General features: G+C 39.7%; 2 long non-coding RNA genes and 2 other non-coding genes across 5 annotated transcripts in view; 2 read left to right on the forward strand and 2 right to left on the reverse strand.

Annotated features, from left to right (window-relative positions):
• The window catches only part of LOC103098631 (uncharacterized), a 311,024-nt gene that overhangs the window by 156,642 nt on the left and 134,837 nt on the right, over positions 1-19,545 (reverse strand). The window lies entirely within an intron of this gene.
• Positions 14,060-18,008, forward strand: LOC130457132 (uncharacterized). Its single transcript, XR_008916197.1, has 2 exons — positions 14,060-14,411; positions 14,566-18,008. It is a non-coding gene; the product is annotated as an uncharacterized LOC130457132 (long non-coding RNA).
• On the forward strand, positions 17,674-17,745 carry MIR205A (microRNA mir-205a). The gene has a single exon (NR_034981.1). It is a non-coding gene; the product is annotated as a microRNA mir-205a (primary transcript).
• MIR205B (microRNA mir-205b) lies at positions 17,676-17,733 on the reverse strand. Its single transcript, NR_162854.1, has one exon. It is a non-coding gene; the product is annotated as a microRNA mir-205b (primary transcript).

Raw genomic sequence — 19,545 nt, forward strand, 5'->3', positions numbered from 1 at the left:
TGCCAACTCTTTCTTATCATTGTCTCCTTTTCCAGGTAATCATTAACCATCCCTTTAAGTTCTATCAGTTTGCTGAGATTCAAAGTCATTTGGTGTGTGTGTGTAAGTAGTCTCTCGGTAACCGAGGATGACAATTGACTTTGTGCTTTTTTTATGCACAAAGACACTCGTGCATGAAGATTTAAGTGGAACAGTCGATGCACAGAGACAGTCCCACTCTCTCGGCATTGGAAGTCTGGGCCCATTGGCACGAAAAGTCGTTACACCTGGAGACTTCCTCAGCTGCATTGGATGGCCGTGTTGTCTTTTGTGCTCCAACACGCCCTAAGCACTCCACAGTGCTTTGCTGCGTCATTTGGTAGCCAGTTGCTTATAGGTTCTTTTCTTGTCCCGTTTTTGAAAATCAAGACCTCTCCTCTTCTCCAATCATGGGGTACCTTTCACATTTTCAGTCTTCCAAAGATTGCTTAAAGGGACTAAGAACTCACATCTTTCAGTACCCTGGGATGGCCGTATATCAATAGTAAGCATTTGCCAGAGACTGGTAATTTGAATTCATCAAGAGCAGTAAGGTTCTCTTTCACAAGCTCCCTATTTAGCTTAGATACCAATTCCTTATTATTTTTTTTTGTTAGTTCTTTCTTTCTCCTTCACAGAGAAAATGGAAGCAAAATAAAAAATGAGCTGTCCTAACTTCTCTTAGTCATCAGGTCTCATCCATCCTAAGCAGTGATCTTATTCTTAACTTGATCTTCCTATTTTCCCTATTATAGCTTTTAAAAGCCTCGTTTGTTTTTCTTAGTTTTCTTTGCCAATTTCAGGTTATTCTGAGATTTAGCACTCCTGACCCTACCCTTAAAGGACCCATCCTCCCTGTTGTGTTCTTGTTTCCATTGTTTATATGGATCTTTTTAAAATATTAAGTTAGTTGACAAGTTTTCTATACATTTCCATCAGACTTGAGGCAACTGGAGACAGTGAAAATGAGAACTGGTTTTGAAATCAGACAATACAGACTCAAAATCTGATGCTGATGCTTATGACCTGTATAGCTTTGGAAAAGTCATATAAACTCTATGGGAATCTCTTTAATCAATTGAATAATAAAGAGTATGGAATAGATGACCTGAGCAAAGTCCCGTGAGACTAAATCTAGGACTCCATGGTCTTCAGAACAGTTCTATGTAAATCTACAGAATTTTATTCTTGATCCAAGATAATTTCAAAGGACTCACGATGAAAAATGTCATCCACTTTCAAAGAAAGAACTGATGATCTGAGTGCAGATTGTAGCATAATTTTTTCACTTTATTTCTCTTGCTTATTTTTCAATATGGCTAACATGGAAATATGTTTTGCATAACTTCTCTTGTCTAATTGATATATTACTTTCCTTCTTAAAAGGTTGGGGAGAGGCTGGAAGGAGGGAGAGAATTTAGAACTCAAAAAAATTTTTAATTAATATTAAAAATAAATAAATAATAATGGGTTTTTAGTGGAAGATTTTATTCTTGAGAGCTTCTCATCCTTTTTGGGCTGACTTCCTTCCACTGTAAAATTTTAAGTTACGAAAATCTACCTAATTTTTGTCTAATCCATTTCTCTTAAAATCTAAAGTCAACATCAGTTGGTGCCAAACTTCCCTCTCTATCTATCACAAACTAATATGAGGCAATTATTTCTCTGTAAGTTTCATAGTAGGGAGCAGCTGGGTGGCTCCTTTGAGAACCAAGTCTAGAGATAGGAGGTACTCAGTTCAAATCTGTCCTCTCATATCCTTCCTCCCCGTGTGATCTTGGCCGAGTCACTTAACCCCCATTGCCTAGCCCTCACCACTCTTCTGCCTTGGAACCAATATATATTACTGATTCTGAGGTGGACAGTAAGGGTTTAAGAAAAAAGTTTTCTACCATTTCTACTGCTGCAACCAGTTTCTCCTGGTTGGTTGGAATCAGGCTCAGAATAGAAGTACCTTTATTGGTTCCTTGACATTTTGAAGGCTGAATCATTATTAATGAAGTCAAGAAATTGTTAGATACTATGATTTGGGCAAAGAGAAACATATCTATATGGGGTCTGCAGATATTCACTTATATATATGGTTTCAGACATCCATAGTAGATCATGGAACTTGTGCCCAGATACAGGGGCCCTACTGTACAATTAACTCAAGGAAAATAAGATGAGGAAACTAAGACCCTGGGAATGATGTAACCTGCCCAAGAAAGAGTCAAATCATATTGAGGAGATTCCCTTTGGCAAACTTGTAGAAGCACACAGATTAAAAATCACACTGGAAGGTTAGGTATGGATGGACTCCATTCTACATCATTGCAGGAAATATGAAAATTGATGAGATGACAGTTATATCTGAATATATGCATATGTATATACACATAAACATACATACACATATATGTGTGTATATATAGTGGGAATGTGTCTATAATTTCCCCTGATAGAATGTAAACTCTATGAAGGCAGAAACTATTTCATTTTTGTCTTTGTATCCACAGCATAATATAACAATTGTTGTATTATATACCAATAATAAGTATTGTAGATTAATCAATTGATTACCACTATTATTAGCTTTGTATCATGCCAGGTTTGAGGGATTTCCCAAACTCCTCTTCAATTCCATTTCTTTCAAGGTGATCATTTGCTGGTAAGATAATGAGTAATTCAAATCTGAGTTCAAATCCTCTCCCAGAAGCTCACTAGCTTTGTTATTCTGGGTAAATAATTTAACCTCTTCGGGCTTGTTACTTTATGTGTAAAATGAGGGCAATGGACTTGGCAGCTTCTAGGCTTCTACTCCCAGCCAATGATACTATGATCTTATTTCTTGCTCCACTTATTTTTTCCCCTGTGTTTCTCCACTCTGATTCTTGGATCTCCTGATATAAGGATGTAAACAACGCTACTGTATTCTCTTCCTTTCCTGAAGTTATGCCATTACCAAGCCATATTCTTGTTTTCATACTTATTGACCTCTTCTTCCCTTACAAGGTCTGCAATATCTTCCCAGTGGCCTAAGGAAGAATTTTTCTTTTTTTTAATTGGAAAAAGACCCCTGGGGACCATCCTTACTCAGCTTTGTTTCTTTCAGACCCCCTCCCCTTATTAATTCCTCACTCTCCTAACTCTCAAAAAAGTCAAGATCCCTGAAGAGTTATTATAGATGCCTGAAGGTAGAATGTTTTCTCAACTTCTTTGTCTGATATCTAATAACATGAGTTGCTCTGGCTTGTCCATGCCCCTCTAATGGAGTCTCCACCTCCCTCTAACTGCCCCTGAAAAAAGCTTATACAGTCACAGGCTTGCATGCGTGCACGCACACGCACACACACATGTACGCACACACAAGTGTGTGTACACACACTCTTAGTTTCTTAGTTTCAAGGCAACAGGAAAGAAATGTCTGAAAACAACAATCCACCAAGGAATTCTATGTCCCTGGAACCCACAAGGTATTGAAGACAGTTTGAGAGGTTCAATTTCTGGTGCTTTATAGGAACCTATAAAACCATGAAATGGCTCAAGTTGCCCAGCTAAAGACAAAACAACCAAGCAGGCTGGCTTTCAAGTACATAAAATGTCCCCCAAGGCACACTATTCCAGTCTCACTCAACTCACTCTTCTCTCCTCATGGGGAGGGGAGGGGGAAAGCTATTAGATCTTCTAAACTGAAGGGTTAGGTTAGGAACAAGGAGGGGAAATCCAGAGAGAGCTATGCAAATGCAGCAGGTTCCAGCCTGCCTCTTTCCCCTTTCTTTGGACTCAAAAAAAAAAAGGAATTTTCTTCAAGGACTGAGGGGCCCAGTCCCATGTCATGAGATAATTATCTATAAAAAGGACAGTCTTATTCTGACAGGAGAATATAACCTATTACCCATTCTGAAAAAGAACTCCTGCACCAAAGACAGATCTTCATGCCTGTCTGGCAGCTGGCTCAGAACTGGAGGGCTGAGATTACTTACCCATGGTCTCCTTGGTATCCATCCAGTGGGGAAGCTGATTCAAGCTCCTCTTGTCTGTTCCATATCATTCCTAGTTTCATAGCCAAGAAAATGGACTGATTACCCAGACACTGGTCTTTAGTAAGAATCCATTGTCTTAGTTCTGAATGGTAAACATGGTAGAGTGGAAAGTGATAACAGCTATAAGAAAGAAAACAGTGCCTTCCTAACCCCTCTAACCACACCCGCCAGACATGCATTATTCCAGCAGTATATTGAAGTGACCTCCAAATTCTATCATCTTTCAGAAATAGGAATCACTCTCCAACATTTTGAGAATTGCTCCCAGTTTTTTGTTTGTTTGTTTGCTCTTATTATTTCTTCTCTTATTCCAGATGTTTCTAGTCAATATTTTCTTGTATCTTTCTTATGATCATGAAAAATTAAGTCATTTCCCAGGAAAACATCAGCTCTCTGAGGGCATGGATTATCTCATATTTTTGTCTTTGCATTTCCTAAGTCTAGCACAGTGTCTGACACATAGGAACTGAGTATGACCTTAGAAGTATATCAAGTCTAACATCTATTACAAATGAGGAAACTGAGGCACAAAAGCTTAATAAATTGTTTAAAGTCCCATTTCTAGTAAGTCTCTGAGGCAAAAATTTGAACCATAGTCTTTTTTACTCTAAATCTAGTGCCCTCTCTACTGTACCAAGTTTTCTAAGCGATGATTAAATTGAATCCTCTGAGGAAACCTCGGTTTTCTCATCTATAAAATGAAGGGATTAAACTAGATTGCCTCCAATATCCTTTCCATAATTTATTCTTGTGAACCTATGATCCCTCATGTGGACATTCTCTTTTCTCCCCACCTACCCTTGGCTAGCAGGGCCATAAATGGCACATCTAGAACATCACAGAATCAAAGGATTCAGAACTTTGAGGCAATCTAGTACAATCCCCCCTGCCATTAAACAGATGAAGAAAATGAGAACTAGAATGTTGATGGACTTGTCCAAGGTCACACAGGTAATAAATAATAATAGCTATCATTTACATAATGCTTTAACTATACAAAGCACTTTATATATACAACATCTTATCTGGTTCTTACAAAAAGCCTGTGCTCTAGGAGCCATTATGACCTCCATTTTCCAGATCAAGAAACTGAGAGACATTACATAACTTTCCATGAGCCACACAGATAGTAGTGTCTGAAGCAAGATTTGAACTCAGATCTATCTTGCTTTCAAATCTACCATTCTATCCATTGCACCACCAGGCAACCTAAATGAGAGATGTGAACAGATATGAGCAGGGAGTAACTATGGGGAAGAGGTAGAGTACAGAGGGAGATCTGACCCCTTGAGATAAATAAAGGTTAGGTCACAAAGGACTTTTCTCACATACCTACAGATAACAGAGCTTTACTTCACTCTTTCATGGAATGAGCTATGAATAGACCATAGTCTTGCTTTATGTTGCACTGATCTCCTCCAGAAGTCAAAAGCTAAAACGTCAGATCAAAGAAATAAATCAACCAGCATGCATTAAGCACTTAAGTATTTGCCAGTTACTGTGCTAAATCCTAAAGATATAAATATAAGCCAAGAGAAGGATAGTCCCTGCTTTCATGGAGTTTATATTCTAATGGAGGATTGTTGGTTGTTCAGGCATTGTCATATCTGACTCTTCATGATTCTGTGGACCATATTATACACATGGTTTTCTTGACAAAGATACTGGAATAGTTTGCCATTTCCTTATCCAGGAACATAAGGTTAAGTGAATTATCCAGAGTGACACAACTAGTAAATGTCTGGGGCCAGATTTGAACTCATGTCTTTCTGATTCCAGATCTGACACTCTATCCATTATGCCACCTAGATGCCTGCCTGCTGGTGGGCCTCCCTGTCTCAAATTCTCACCACTCCAGTTCATCCTTTAGACACCAATGATTTTCCTGAAGCTTCAATCTGATCTTGTCATCCCATCTCTCAATAAACACCATGGCTCCCTATCACCTTGAGTATCAAAGAAAACCATAAAAGAACTAAAACAAGGGAATAGGAGGAAAGGGAAAAAGTGAAGAATGGCCAACCTAGGCTTTTCCTCAGAATGGAAATGCAATAGAAGAATGGGGCTGTGAAGATGGAGGGAGTATGGTAGCAAGTCCAGAGGATTACTTCTGTCAGATAGGTCTAAAGGTCAATTCATCAGTCAATAAGTGTTTATTAAGCACCTACTATGTGCCAGGGCCTGTGCTAAAAGCTGGGGATACAAAAAAGTCAAAAGAATGCTCCTGCCCTCAAGGAGCTCACAATCAAATGAGAAGGACAATATTCAAACAAATATGTAAAAATAAGCCACACACAGGATAAATAGGAAATAATAAACTAGAAGTTGGTAGAATTCAGAGGAATTGAGATAAAACTCCCTGTGGAAGATGGGATTTGAGGAAGTCCAGAGGCAGATATGAGTAGGGAGAATATTCCAGGCATGGGAGAAAGCCAGAAAAATATTCCAGGAGCTGAGAGATGAACTGTCTTATTCATGGAATATCAAGGTGGTCATGATCACTGGAAGGCATAAGGTATAAAATGTAAGAAGGCTGGAAAGATGGGAGGGGGAAAAACTAAGTTATGATGGACTTTGGACTCTGAGCAGAGAACTTTGTATTTAATTCTAGAGATGATAGGTATCCAGGAGTTTGTTGAGGGGAGAGATGACAAGGTCAGATGTAAACTTTAGGAAAATCACTGGTATCTAAAAGGAGAATGGATCTGAGTGAATAGAGACTTGAGACTCTGTTTCGCTTTCCTTCCCCCTATCCAAATTGTATTTACATATAACATAGTCCAGACATGAGGGGATGATAGGGCCTGAACCAGTGTGGTAGCAGTATTAAAGGAAAGAAGGGTGCATATTTGTGAAACATGGCAAAGATGAAATTGATAGTTCTTAGTATTAGATTGGATATAGAAGGTAAGAGAGAGTAAAGATTTGAGGATTGACACCTCAGTCGCAAGTCTCGGGGCTTAGAGGATAGTGTTGCCTTCAAGGGTAATAGGAGTTTGAAAAAGAAGAGAGTTTGGGGGAAATATAATGAGTTTCCAGTGACTTCTGGATATCTAGTTCAAGATGCCTAAAAAGCAATTGGGGTTGTGAGTTGGCAAAGAGCTAGAGGTGACTAAACAGATTTCAGAATCATCAGCATATAGAGAGATGAAAATTCAATCCCCTGGAGCTGATATCATCAACCAAATGAAGTAGTATAGAGAGAGAAGAGAAAAGAACCAGGACAGAGTACTGTATGGGACCCAGTTTGTTAGTGGCCATATCCTAGATGATGACCTTATAAAGGAAACTGAAAAGGAATAGTTAGAGAGTGAGAACTAAGACAGATTGGTACCTAGAAACCTAATGAGAAAAGAATACCAAAGAGAAAAGGGTGATGGATAATGACCAAAGGCTACAGAAAGGTCAAAAAGGATGGGGACTGAGAAAGGGTCATCAGATTTGGCAATTAAGAAATCACTGGTGACTTTGGAGAATGAAGTCATAGTTTAATGACAAGGAAACCAAATTATAATTAAGGAGACAATGACGAGAGAGGCAGTGGAGTATTTTCATCAACCTTCTTGAGTTAGACACAAAAGGCAAAAGAGATAGGAGGTGGAAGCAGGAATGGAAGGTTCAAGTAAGGGTTTTTTGAGGATGAGGAGGACGTGAGCATGTTTGCAGGCAATAGAGTAGTCGTCAGAATTTAGAGATTGAAGATAAGTGAGAAAGTAAAGATAACAGAAGTGGGTAATTTGCTGGAGGAAATGGGATGAAATAGGATCTTTCATGTAGGTAGAAGGGTTTGCCTTGGTCATTCCATTATGTACATGAGGAAACTGAGGCTCAGAAGGTAGTACTTTGCCCAGTGACATAGTAGGGATAGAAACCAGGTTTCAACACTATTGCTCTACACTCAGGAATTTCTCAGTAATTTATCACTTTGCTTTCAGGAAGTTAGGTGTCTCATCATTTTAGTGGGAAGTATCAGATTTAGTCAGAGAAACTGGATTCAAATCCCAACTTTATCACTTGCCACCCTTGGAGAAATGCAGACAGGAAGACAGATATAGAATAGGGGGAAAGCACACTAGATTTGGGGTCAGTAGGCTTAGAAGGGAACCCAGATTCTACAGCTCACTAGCTTAAAGATCTTGGGCAAAACACAACTTTTCTGGACCTCAGTTTTCTCGTCTATAAAATGAGGTAGTTAGAATTGACCTTTAAGTTCCTTCCAATTCTAAATCTGTGATCCAACTGCTGTGATTCTTTCCCACAGAGGAATTCCAGAACCCTGGAATTAATGGAGGAAATCCCAGGAAGAGCTGGGCAAGGGGACTATTCTTCCCAGCTGATATTTTTTTTTTCCAAGTGTGACCTTTTGGACCACATAATCCCTACACAGATGATGGTTTTCTCCTGTTCCCAGTGGTATTTCTAACCTAATACAACACTGAAGGGGACCCTGAGATTCATGTTCTACTCTGTCTGCAGCAAAGTCAAGCTCAGCTAATTATCCCAAGTCAGCATGGCCAGCATGAGGAAAAAATGCTAAGCCAGACCTTCAGTTATGAATTTGGAGGGAACCTTATTTGGACTTTTATGAGGTAGAAATCAAAAGGGAAGACCAGAGAGATAACAAGGAGTATTTTTGAGTTCTTTATTTGGGAGTCCTCATTAGGACAGCCTTGATTTCCCTTTATCTAGTTTTTGGTTTTGTTTTCATTCAAATTATCCATGCAATGAATTTTTTGAGCTGTAGTAAGTGAGAGGTTTCTGGGAACAAGCTGATACCTCTCTGTCAAACTCCCTATTCCATCTCCAGAAAGAGCAAACCTTTACTAGCAGTGCTCATGAATAAATAATTGGTATTTTCCACAAGGAAATATGACCATGGTAGAGTGACCCACGCCAAAGATGTTACTACAAAGTATAGGGTTGGAGATTATAGTACAGAGAATAAGTTAGAGATCTGATACCAGATTTTCAAGGAAAGGACCAAAGGGGCTCATAAAGCAAAAGATACATTGGCTGTGGGGAAAGGGGTTATTTATTTAAAGGTGAAAATGACAAAGTAGGAACATAGACTAAAAACAGGTAACTCCTGTTTCCAGAAATAGTGCTTCAGTGAAGATGTGTCTGCAAAGTAATGGGCTTTAAAGCTGAAAGGAGCCTTAGAAATCATGTAATACATGATTAGGGAAACAGAGGCCCTGAGTGGTATGCTTAGTATCCAGTACAGATGGGTTCTCATCCCACATTCTGTGATTCCGAATCCAGTCTGATTTCTGCACGGTGGATAGAGCGCTGGAGTCAAGAAAACCTGAGTTCAAATTCAGCCTCAGACACCTAGTAGCTGTGTGACCCTAGGCAAATCCCTTAAAACTCTATTTGCCTCAGTTTGCCCATCTGTAGAATGAGCTAACAAAGGAAATGGCAAACCATTCCAATATCTTTGCCAAGAAAATTCCAAAAAGGGGTCATGAAGAATCAGACATTACTCAAATTACTGAAAAAGAAAAAATAAAAATAAAAAGCTCCTACCTCCAAGCCTTGTTATAAGGATCAAGAGAGAGGGGATATTTGTAAACTACTTAACATAGTACCTGGCACATAGTAGGCATTACATAATTTATTATATATTAGCATATATAATAATAAAATACTAATGATGATTATTATTAATGCTACTCCAAGTCTTCCAAATACTGTTATGCCTCAGTTCAACCCATGAAACATACATACACACATCATTATCACTACCACGACTACCACCATTCCCTCTAAGGTTATTTCCCATTTTATCAGTACACACAGTAGCTATTTGCATGCAGCCTCTCCCATCAGAATTCAAGCTCCTTAAAGAAAAGGACTGTGTCTCTGTCTTTCTTTAGGACCTTAGAACTACATTGCTCAGCAATAATAAGAGCTTCAAGGTTTGTTGATTTACTGACTATGAAATGCCTCCCAGAGAATGCAAGTGTCAGGAAGGGAGAGGCCCCCAGCTTTTGTCACCCAATCAGGGTTTCACAGAAAGGAAGAAGGAGCCACTCGTGGGTCTCAGGGTGGTGTGTTGTGGAAAATGACTGTTTTAAGGGTTAGACAGGAGTTATTAGAGAAGATATGATTCTTCTTAATCAAAACTAATGACAAATAAAAGAAGAAAAGGAAAACATTCGCCTATCTACCATTCATGATGTTTTTTTGAGAGGAAGAACTTTACAAATATGAAACATTAGTATTATTGTCAATTTATTATTTCTGGACTAGGACTCTTGAGTCACAAGTCCCACTCCCTGCCAGGAAGCCCCCAGATTTGTTTTGTTTTTGATAGGCATAAATAAAAATTTTAAAAACAAACCCATTATTTTATAGACAGAAATTTCTAAAAAGTCTAGATACCCCTGACTTTGCCTCTGTTGTGCCTATTGGGCCAAGGCAGCAGGCACATGGAAGAAAACATTTACCAAACAAAATTAAAGGTCAAAGATGACAAACCTCCAGGACCACACAAGTATTTGGTTTCTTGAGGGGAGCTGGAGGAAGAATGTGACTAGCTTTCGACTAGCAACGTAATCTGGCCTGGCTAGTCTTCTCTTCCAGCTCCTTTCTCTTGCTGCCCTGAGCAGGAATAACATGTAGGTGTTTGGTAACCATGAAGGCCTAATGGTTTCTTCTGATTAAATCTCCAGTTATAAGGGAGATCAAAATGGTCAGGGTCATGTGTAGGCTTGGCTTTAGCAGGTGTTACTGGTAGTTTTCTCTTACAAATGAGGCCAAGTAAAGGGAAAAAACCAGGCCAGAACAAGAGAACAGGATAGGCATGATGGGAAATACACTGGATTTTGAGTCAGAAGAAAATAAAAGCAAATCCTGACAAATGAGTGACCCTGGTGCTTTGGCCAATTGGTTTTTACCTTTCTGGACCTCAGTTTCCTCTTATGTAGAGTGAGGACTAGCCAACCTCACAGACTTCTATCTTTAAATATCTGAAACTATTCTGTGTAGGACTGAAGTAGAGTCATTGATCTCTCCCTGCTCTGGAGAGTATTCTACTGAAAATCACCCTACCTTCACTAGAAGCAGTGGAGGGATTTGGTGATCTTCCTTGACAACTAATCTTCAATAAATTATCATAAATGTATCTTAAAATTATTATGAGTATTAGTAAAAAAAAAGTATTAGAAGAGGTGGAAGCTAGGTGGTTTAGTGGATAGAGAGCAAGACCTAGAGGCAGGAGGTTCTCAGTTCAAATTTGATTTCAGACACTTCCTAGCTGTGTGACCCTGGGCAAGTCACTTAACTCCAATTGCTTAGTCCTTACTGCTCTTCTGCCTTGGAATGAATACACAGTATTGATTCTAAGATGAAAGGTAAGGGGAAAGAAAGAAAGAAAGAAAGAAAGAAAGAAAGAAAGAAAGAAAGAAAGAAAGAAAGAAAGAAAGAAAGAAAGAAAGAAAGAAAGAAAGAAAGAAAGAAAGAAAGAAAGAAAGAAAGAAAGAAAGAAAGAAAGAAAGAAAGAAAGAAAGAAAGAAAGAAAGAAGGAAAGAAAGAAGGAAAGAAAGAAGGAAAGAAAGAAGGAAGGAAAGAAGGAAAGAAAGAAGGAAAGAAAGAAGGAAAGAAAGAAGGAAGGAAAGAAGGAAAGAAAGAAAGAAGGAAGGAAAGAAAGAAGGAAGGAAAGAAAGAAGGAAGGAAAGAAAGAAGGAAGGAAAGAAAGAAGGAAGGAAAGAAAGAAGGAAGGAAAGAAAGAAGGAAGGAAAGAAAGAAGGAAAGAAGGAAGGAAGGAAAGAAGGAAGGAAAGAAGGAAGGAAAGAAGGAAGGAAAGAAGGAAGGAAAGAAGGAAGGAAAGAAAGAAGGAAAGAAGGAAAGAAGGAAAGAAAGAAGGAAAGAAGGAAAGAAGGAAAGAAAGAAAGAAAGAAGGAAAGAAGGAAAGAAGGAAAGAAAGAAAGAAAGAAAGAAAGAAAGAAGGAAAGAAGGAAAGAAAGAAAGAAAGAAAGAAAAAAGGAAAGAAGGAAAGAAGGAAAGAAAGAAAGAAAGAAAGAAAGAAAGAAAGAGAAAGAGAGAAAGAAAGAAAGAAGGAAAGAAAGAAAGAGAAAGAGAGAAAGAAAGAAAGAGAAAGAAACCGAGGAAGGAAGGAAGGAAGGAAGGAAGGAAGGAAGGAAGGAAGGAAGGAAGGAAGGAAGGAAGGAAGGAAGGAAGGAAGGAAGGAAGGAAGGAAGGAAGGAAGGAAGGAAGGAAGGAAGGAAGGAGAGGAAAGAGAGAGAAAGAGAGAGAGAGAGAGAGAGAGAGAGAGAGAGAGAGAGAGAGAGAGAGAGAGAGAGAGAGAGAGAGAGAGAAACTAAGTTTTAGGAAAGATAGACTCTTCATACAAGAAAGAGGAATGGAAGTCAAAAGGCCTGGATTTTTGTCCTGGTCCTAACTAACAAGCCTGAGCTGTGTGTCATTGGGTAAACAATTGACAAAACTGGCAGTATAATCATCAGCAAAGGCATGACTGAATCTAGAAATCCTCACGACTATTTACAAGGTTAGTCCACCTTAATATCAGTTAAGACATCCTCCACTCCCCACCTCTCAGGACATGGCTACATCCTCATTAGCCACCCCTTCTGCTTGCCCCTCCTTTGATGAGGGTTATTTTTATATATAACTCCTGTTACTAACCAGCCTAGATTTCATTCTGACTTCTGAAACAGGCCACAAGCTGAGACATTTTTCCCCTGCTTAAGAGAACACAGCCCTCCAGAAAGCGAGGACTGGGGCCCCAAATCTTAAATTCTTTTGCCTGGTGCTCGCTCCCCAGAGGAAGAAGAAAGAAGATGGCAAGGAAAGAAGAGATTTAATTTTATCAATTGCTCACTTGCAAAGTTCCAAATACATGAAAGCATTTCCATACATGCTAAGCATCGTGCCTGATGCCCAGTAGCCTTTTTTGTTTGTTGAATACAATCACCACCATCAATAACTTCTGTCCTCCAGCCCACTCATCCTATTTCTATTTCCTTCTCCTCTTCCCTGCTTCCAGAAGAGTACCAAATTCCAGAGAGTTGCTTGCATTTCAGCTGGGATACCCTAAGAGATGGAGCCCCAATTCTCCCACTTCCTTCTAAATTCTGATTTCTACTCTACCCGTTCCCGTTTTGTGTGCGCTAAACCCAAGTGTTGTTCAACAGAGCCACCTTCTTGGAAACTAAAAGGGATTCCTCTCATTCCCAAATAGAAAGTCGTTAACTCCCTTTTCCTGTTAAATTTCTCTTCTCTATAGCAAATTAATCCTTCTGCTTTGCTGAAACGCTAAAAAAAAAAATAATTTATTCATTGAGAGATTAGAACCCAGGAAGATGTTGCTGAAGGCAGCTTGAAATCGAAACTGATTTCCCCATTCAGCGAATCCGTTACCTTTCTAGACTCGGATCTGCCACCAACTAGCCCCTCAGTAACTCTGCAGGTATGGTTCGGAAGACCTGGAATTGAGTCTTGGGTCTTATGCCAATTATATTGCTTAATGTCTCTGGGCCTCAGTTTCCTCATCTCTCAAATGATGGATTTCAGCTAAGCGATTTCTAAGGTCCCTTCCGGCTTTGAAAATTCTATGATGTTAAAAAGAGACTGGCGAGAAGAGATGTCGGGGGATTAATCCCAGGGAAGCTAGTGCTTCCCTTGTAGCTCACCTCCCCCAAACCACATTCACAAGGCACACAGATCTGATCTTTACCTTTCCCCCTTTCCCACCTCCAATTCTCTCCCCTTCAAGCCCTGGAAGGAAAGGAAATCTTCAGGGACTGGGGGACACAGGTAACTAGTAGTGTCTCTAGTATTATAGAAATCTCCTCTTTCACTCCGAGGTTTGGTCACTTCAGGAGAACAATAGGAAGGTGAAGTCCCTGGGCAGAGATACCTCAACATCCATGGCCCCAAGGGGAGGGGGCATAGAGGGGCGGGGCTCACAGTTAAATTTCACTTTCAATTGGCTGGGAGCAGCAGGTAACTTGAAGCTTCCTATACTGAAGCATAAATAAGAAGTGAAACTGAAGGGCCAGCATCTTAAAATGGGCTGAATTGTCCTTCACCTTTCTGGCTTACTTTTTTAAAACTAATTTCTCTTTTTTTGAATCATTTTGTTTCACCTTCTGTTTTTAAAAACTCACCAGAATCGCCTACAACCACTGATGCTTTCGTTTCTCTTCTATCCTTCTCTCCCTACTTTTTTCTATTCCAATCCACCTTCCTTTTTCTCTTGACACTTTCTTTTCAGGAAGGAAAAGGGGGGGAAACCACAAAAACGGTACCGATGAGAAGGATGGAACTGACATATCCAGTCGCCTTCCTCCCTCCACTTTTCTTGAGGCAACTAGGCAAAAGGGCTGGCCTTGGACCTTTCAAACAGTAAGTGCTTTCTACTCTTTGCTACTTGGAAAAGGATATTCTAAATTTCTGAAATCCTTTTTTTCTGTTCTCTTCCTTCACACCTCTCTTCTGCTGTCTTCTTTTTTTTTTTAATTTTTTTTATCCTGGTCATTTTTTTAAATTTTGAACCAAGCTCAAGGCTGTGACCCCAAATTTGAAAAAAAACAGGTGAGTATAAGCTTCTGGGGTTCTTTGGGGACCATTTTCTAAAGCACAGTGAGAGTGGGGGAGGAGGGAAGAGTAGTGGGACAAAGTGGGTGTGGTTGTTGGTCCATGGGATAAAGAAACATAAGAAGACAGAGGAAAGAGAGAGAGAAAGAGTAAGAGTGAGAGTACTCCATGAGAACAACCTAGCCACTACCTCTACAGTTAAATTTTCTTAATTTACCATCAAACATTAGACCTGGCATGTTAAGTATTTTATATGTAGTGAAATGGATAGAACACTGACCTTGGACTCAGAAGGACTTGAATCAAAAAATCCTGCCTCTTGACACTTAATAGATACATGTTCTGGGCAAGTCATTTAAGACCTCTTAGCCTCAGTTTCCTTATTAGTAAAAAGGAAATAATAACTCAGATCTCCCAGAGTAAAAGTAATTATAAGAATCTTGACTGAAATAATATATTCAAAGGGCTTGGGCTTTGTAAATCTTAAAGCACTATATTATTATTATTGTGGCTTCCAAGGACCTTAAGTTTTCACTAATAATGGGAATCAATATATTAGGATTGATGAAATGCCTAAAGAATTACTGACTCTATTGTTAAGTGGCAGGCAGATATGCAAGATTTCCTCAATAAAGAGAATGGGGAATTTGGCCTTGATGGAAAAATGGATTGTGGTAGGAGATTCTAAATATGTTCTATACTCTGAGGGCACCATCCCTAAAAAGATCCTTAGGATAAACCTTCGCAACAGTTTTCAGGATTTGATCTCTGCCTCACCCCACCCCAACTATTTCCTGGTCAAAAATTAACCTAAAATGAGGTGGATGATAGAACCTAGAGAACAGGACTTGAGGCCAAAGAATCAGCCTTTGTTTTTTATGAGTTCTTCCCTTAATTCTATCCCTCTCTCTAACTCAAACTGAAAAAAAGATATAAAGCTTATCAAGGAATTGGCAAAGCCAAAACAGATTGGAGTACCTAAACTACTTGTACACTGGAACCATAATTCCATTAATTGTGGTTATGTTTGTGAATGGGGAAACAAAGACTTTGTTTCAGTAGGGGACCCTAGAGCATCTGAGAAGGCTAATTCTTACAGAGACAGATGTGTACTTTTATAATAAGGAATGGGGTCCTCCACATATTCCAGATATAATAGATATGGGATTTAAGTCCCTGGGAATTGCTGAATAAGAGGTTTTAGAACCAGACAGGGATGATGAGAGGTACCCTCTGGTGCTCTAATAATAGAACTGAAACACAGAAAACCTCCAAAATAATTTGTAACAATGATGGTGAAATCCTTCCCTTCCACATTGTAACTCCTTACTTTCCCCAATCACCCCTACCCTAGATTATGACCATCTGACAGACTTCTGATTAGGAATTATATTTAGAGATAAAAGGAAACTTTGAGGCTGTGAAGTCCAACCCCTTAATTTTACAGATGAGAAAACTGAGGGACAGAGAAATTAGGTGATTTGCAAAGGGATCACATAGCTAGTACAGCATCTGAGGTAGGACTTGCAATCAGGCCTTTCTCACTCACTCAAGCCCAGTGCCTTATTCACTACATAATATTTCTGGGTTTTACCTTTTTTTTTCCTTTTCTGGCCCCTTCTTTGAAATGGGATGAGATAGGAGTGAAAAGGACCAAAAGCAAAAAAAGAAGAAGAAATATCAAGAATCCTGGGTACTTAAAAAACTAGATGATTTTTCCTAAGGAAAATTAAGCATTGATTATTCAGAAAGTTTTAGAGTAAATTTTTGTACTCTTATCTGTCTCTTTTCTGCTAAACAGGGCCTCAGCAAGATAGGTGGAAGAGAAGGTCAGAGAACAACATAGGGGATAGGGAAAGTTGTGTCAGTGTTAAGACAGGATCTCTGCATCGGGTCAGAACATGCCCCAGGAAGAAAGTATTTCAAATAACAAGGTAGAATTGCCCAGACTCATTGCTATCTGCACATTGGTGCTAAGACCATCCTTTTATGGGATTTAACATAGAGCCAAGAACATGCCTGAACAGAGTAGAGGGAGAGGCAAGAATAGACTTAGCCATAGATTGAATGGTGGGTGATTTCTTTTAAAGAAAGAAGTTTAAGTGTTCCCAGGAAGTTGGATCTTTATCCTCTAGCCCAAGGAAGATCACTGAAGCTTACAGAGGGAAGAAAATCCCATATCATTTATCCTCTCTTTGTTCCCATTAGCCAATCCTTACCCAATCAAAATGAATTATAGTTAAGAAAATCACAGATGCAGTTTAGTGAGAGGTGGGAAAAGATGGTTTCAAGGGAGGAGAATAGGTGGGGCAGGGGTATTCACCCAATTTGGTGCTAGCTAACCCTGAAATCATAGGACCAGGAGTTTCTACCCTTTTTTTAGCCTATCAGGAATGGGAGTGAGGGCATAACTGTTTCAGCAATCCCTGGACTATTAGGAATTCTTTCACTGCCCTTCTATTCATTTCAGAAAAGGCCAGAGCCCTCCAAATACTGCTCTTTCCTCCCCTTCTTTTGTTTGGTCCATTTTGGAGGGAAAAGATAATAGTCCCCACACCCCCAACTCCCCAGCCCCCAGCTCCCTCTCTTCCCCCTCTCCCCCCTCCCTCCCATTCCAACCGTACCTCTCTCTTCCTATTTAGTAATGGTATCCTGAAGTTTTCTAGAACAATTTTAGGATATCTGCCTCCCCTGCCAAGGCTAACCATGAACATAATAAGATTATGAGACACAAAGAGAAAGAAAAAGAGGGTACAGATGTACTTATATCTTCATCCAGGTCAATATTAAGAATCTTCTGTTCTGGTAAAGTTGAAACCAAGAGAGATTGATCAGAATTTTCTCTTGCTTTCTGTGACCTGGGGTAATGCCAAAATAGAATAGTTAACCATCCGAAGGCTTTCCCATGAAGAGCACCCAGAGGAGGTGAGGGGTAGGATCCTTAACACAGCCCAGCTATGTGACCTTTGATAGCCCTCTGGTCAGTGCTGACCCTGTATGTGTATAGTGAGGTTGGCATTTGGCTATAAATGCTTTGAAGATGAGAGCTCAGGATGATCCATGAATTTCTCTTGTCCTTCATTCCACCGGAGTCTGTCTCATATCTAATCAGATTTCAGTGGAGTGAAGCATAAGAGGCATGGAGTTGACTCAGCATCAGCGGCCACCTCAAGATTAGCTCTGACACAGGAGGAGAAACATGGAACATCTGGAACTAAAATCAGCCTGCATAGGAGGACTGGGACAAGGGGAGGCAAAATACACAGGCTGGACCAAACACCATGAATGGAAATAGCTCCCTGATCCCTACCCTTTTTAAAGATTAACACTTTGGGACTGTGTATTTGTCTACAACCAAGAAATAATTAAAAGTTTGCCCAAGACTGGCTATACTATGCATTGTTATACATTGTACAGCCCTCCATGACCATTCTTACTATTAGGTTTGGGGATCTTTCAGTTTTCTTAGCTCATGTGGACAATGTGGTTGGGGGGTGGGAGTAGAAGGAAGAGATGGGGAATGGGCCAGCCTCTCTATCCTCATGTATTGGCTAACATATCTATTTGTAATCAACAAGGGAAAACACTGCATCCCTCAGATTCCTGCAAGATCTACAGAATGGAAGAATAACAAACTACATTAAGACTTTTAAAACCCATTTATATTGTAATAAAATGAATGTAAATAAGATTTAAGTTGAGACAGTTTTCAGATATTTGAGGCTCTGTGTAAGATATATCTTGTAAGGTACCGGTGTAAATTTGGTAAAGGTTAATGCACTTAAACATAGTTGACACATAAAAATGTCAGATCCAGCATTAATCATTCACCAGTTGTAATTGCCTTTATATAGGTCTCCTCATAAGACATATGCTCAAAACACCAGGCTTGGTGGAAATCTGAAAGGAAAAAAAACACAACAACCAATATGCCTGCTGTCAGGATATATGGTTTGCTTTAAGAGATTTAGCATAGGATTCATTGGATTTATTAGCCTGTATGATTTTCGACTTCATGTTCAATCTCTTAGAGACGGATGAGAAAGGGGAGAGTGAAAGGAAGAGGGTGGTTGGGAGGGGACTAAGGTTGAATGGAGTCCATGCCTGCCTTATAGAGATTCTGAGCCTTCATTGTTAAGGCTCCAGTCTTCAAGTAGCAGGATGCCTCCTGTTGGAGAGACCAATTCTGGACACTGTCTGGTGAGCAGTGGAAGCTACAAGATGGTGAGCCTTTGAACATAGTGTGGACCTGACAAGACCTTGGGAAAACTGGTTTCTTCTAGAATGCACCCTAGGCAGCGGAACTAGCCAGATCACCTAAGATGGCTATATTTTTCTTTGGAGTCCCCAAGATTGCCACCTGTCCTGCCCTATCATCTTGCCATTCGGGTAGCTAAAATTCTCCCCCAGGTAACTAATTGCTAGTGACTTCTGAGAGGGAGATGGGGCTCTCTAATTTCAGGAGAATGGCTCCTTCCCTGCTACTACCTTTAAGAAATAAAAGAGTCCTGTGGCTCTCAAATAAACCCTCCTGCTTGGATTTCCAATGTTCAAAATACAGCCACTCTCCCTGTCACCCAGAGCCCTGCTGAAAGCAACAGGACATTAACTGGCATTTAAACAGTACTTTCAGAGATGACCACAGCTTCCATCCATTACCTCATTCTTCTTCATATCCCTTTGTGATAGCTCCTACAGGTATTATTGCCCTTATTTTGCAAAGGACAAAACTAAGGCTCATGACTTGTCCATAGCCACCCCAGATCAATGTTGGAGGCAGCACTTAATTTTATTTTATTATTTTATTTTTAAAAACATTTACCATTGGTCTTGAATTGGTAAAGGCTAGGCAATGGGGGTTAGGTGACTTGCCTAGGGTCACACAGCTAGGAAGTGTCTGAAGCCAGATTTGAACCAATGACTTCCCATCTTCAGAACTATC

This window comes from Monodelphis domestica, chromosome 2, assembly GCF_027887165.1.
Source record: "Monodelphis domestica isolate mMonDom1 chromosome 2, mMonDom1.pri, whole genome shotgun sequence".
Taxonomy (NCBI): domain Eukaryota; kingdom Metazoa; phylum Chordata; class Mammalia; order Didelphimorphia; family Didelphidae; genus Monodelphis; species Monodelphis domestica.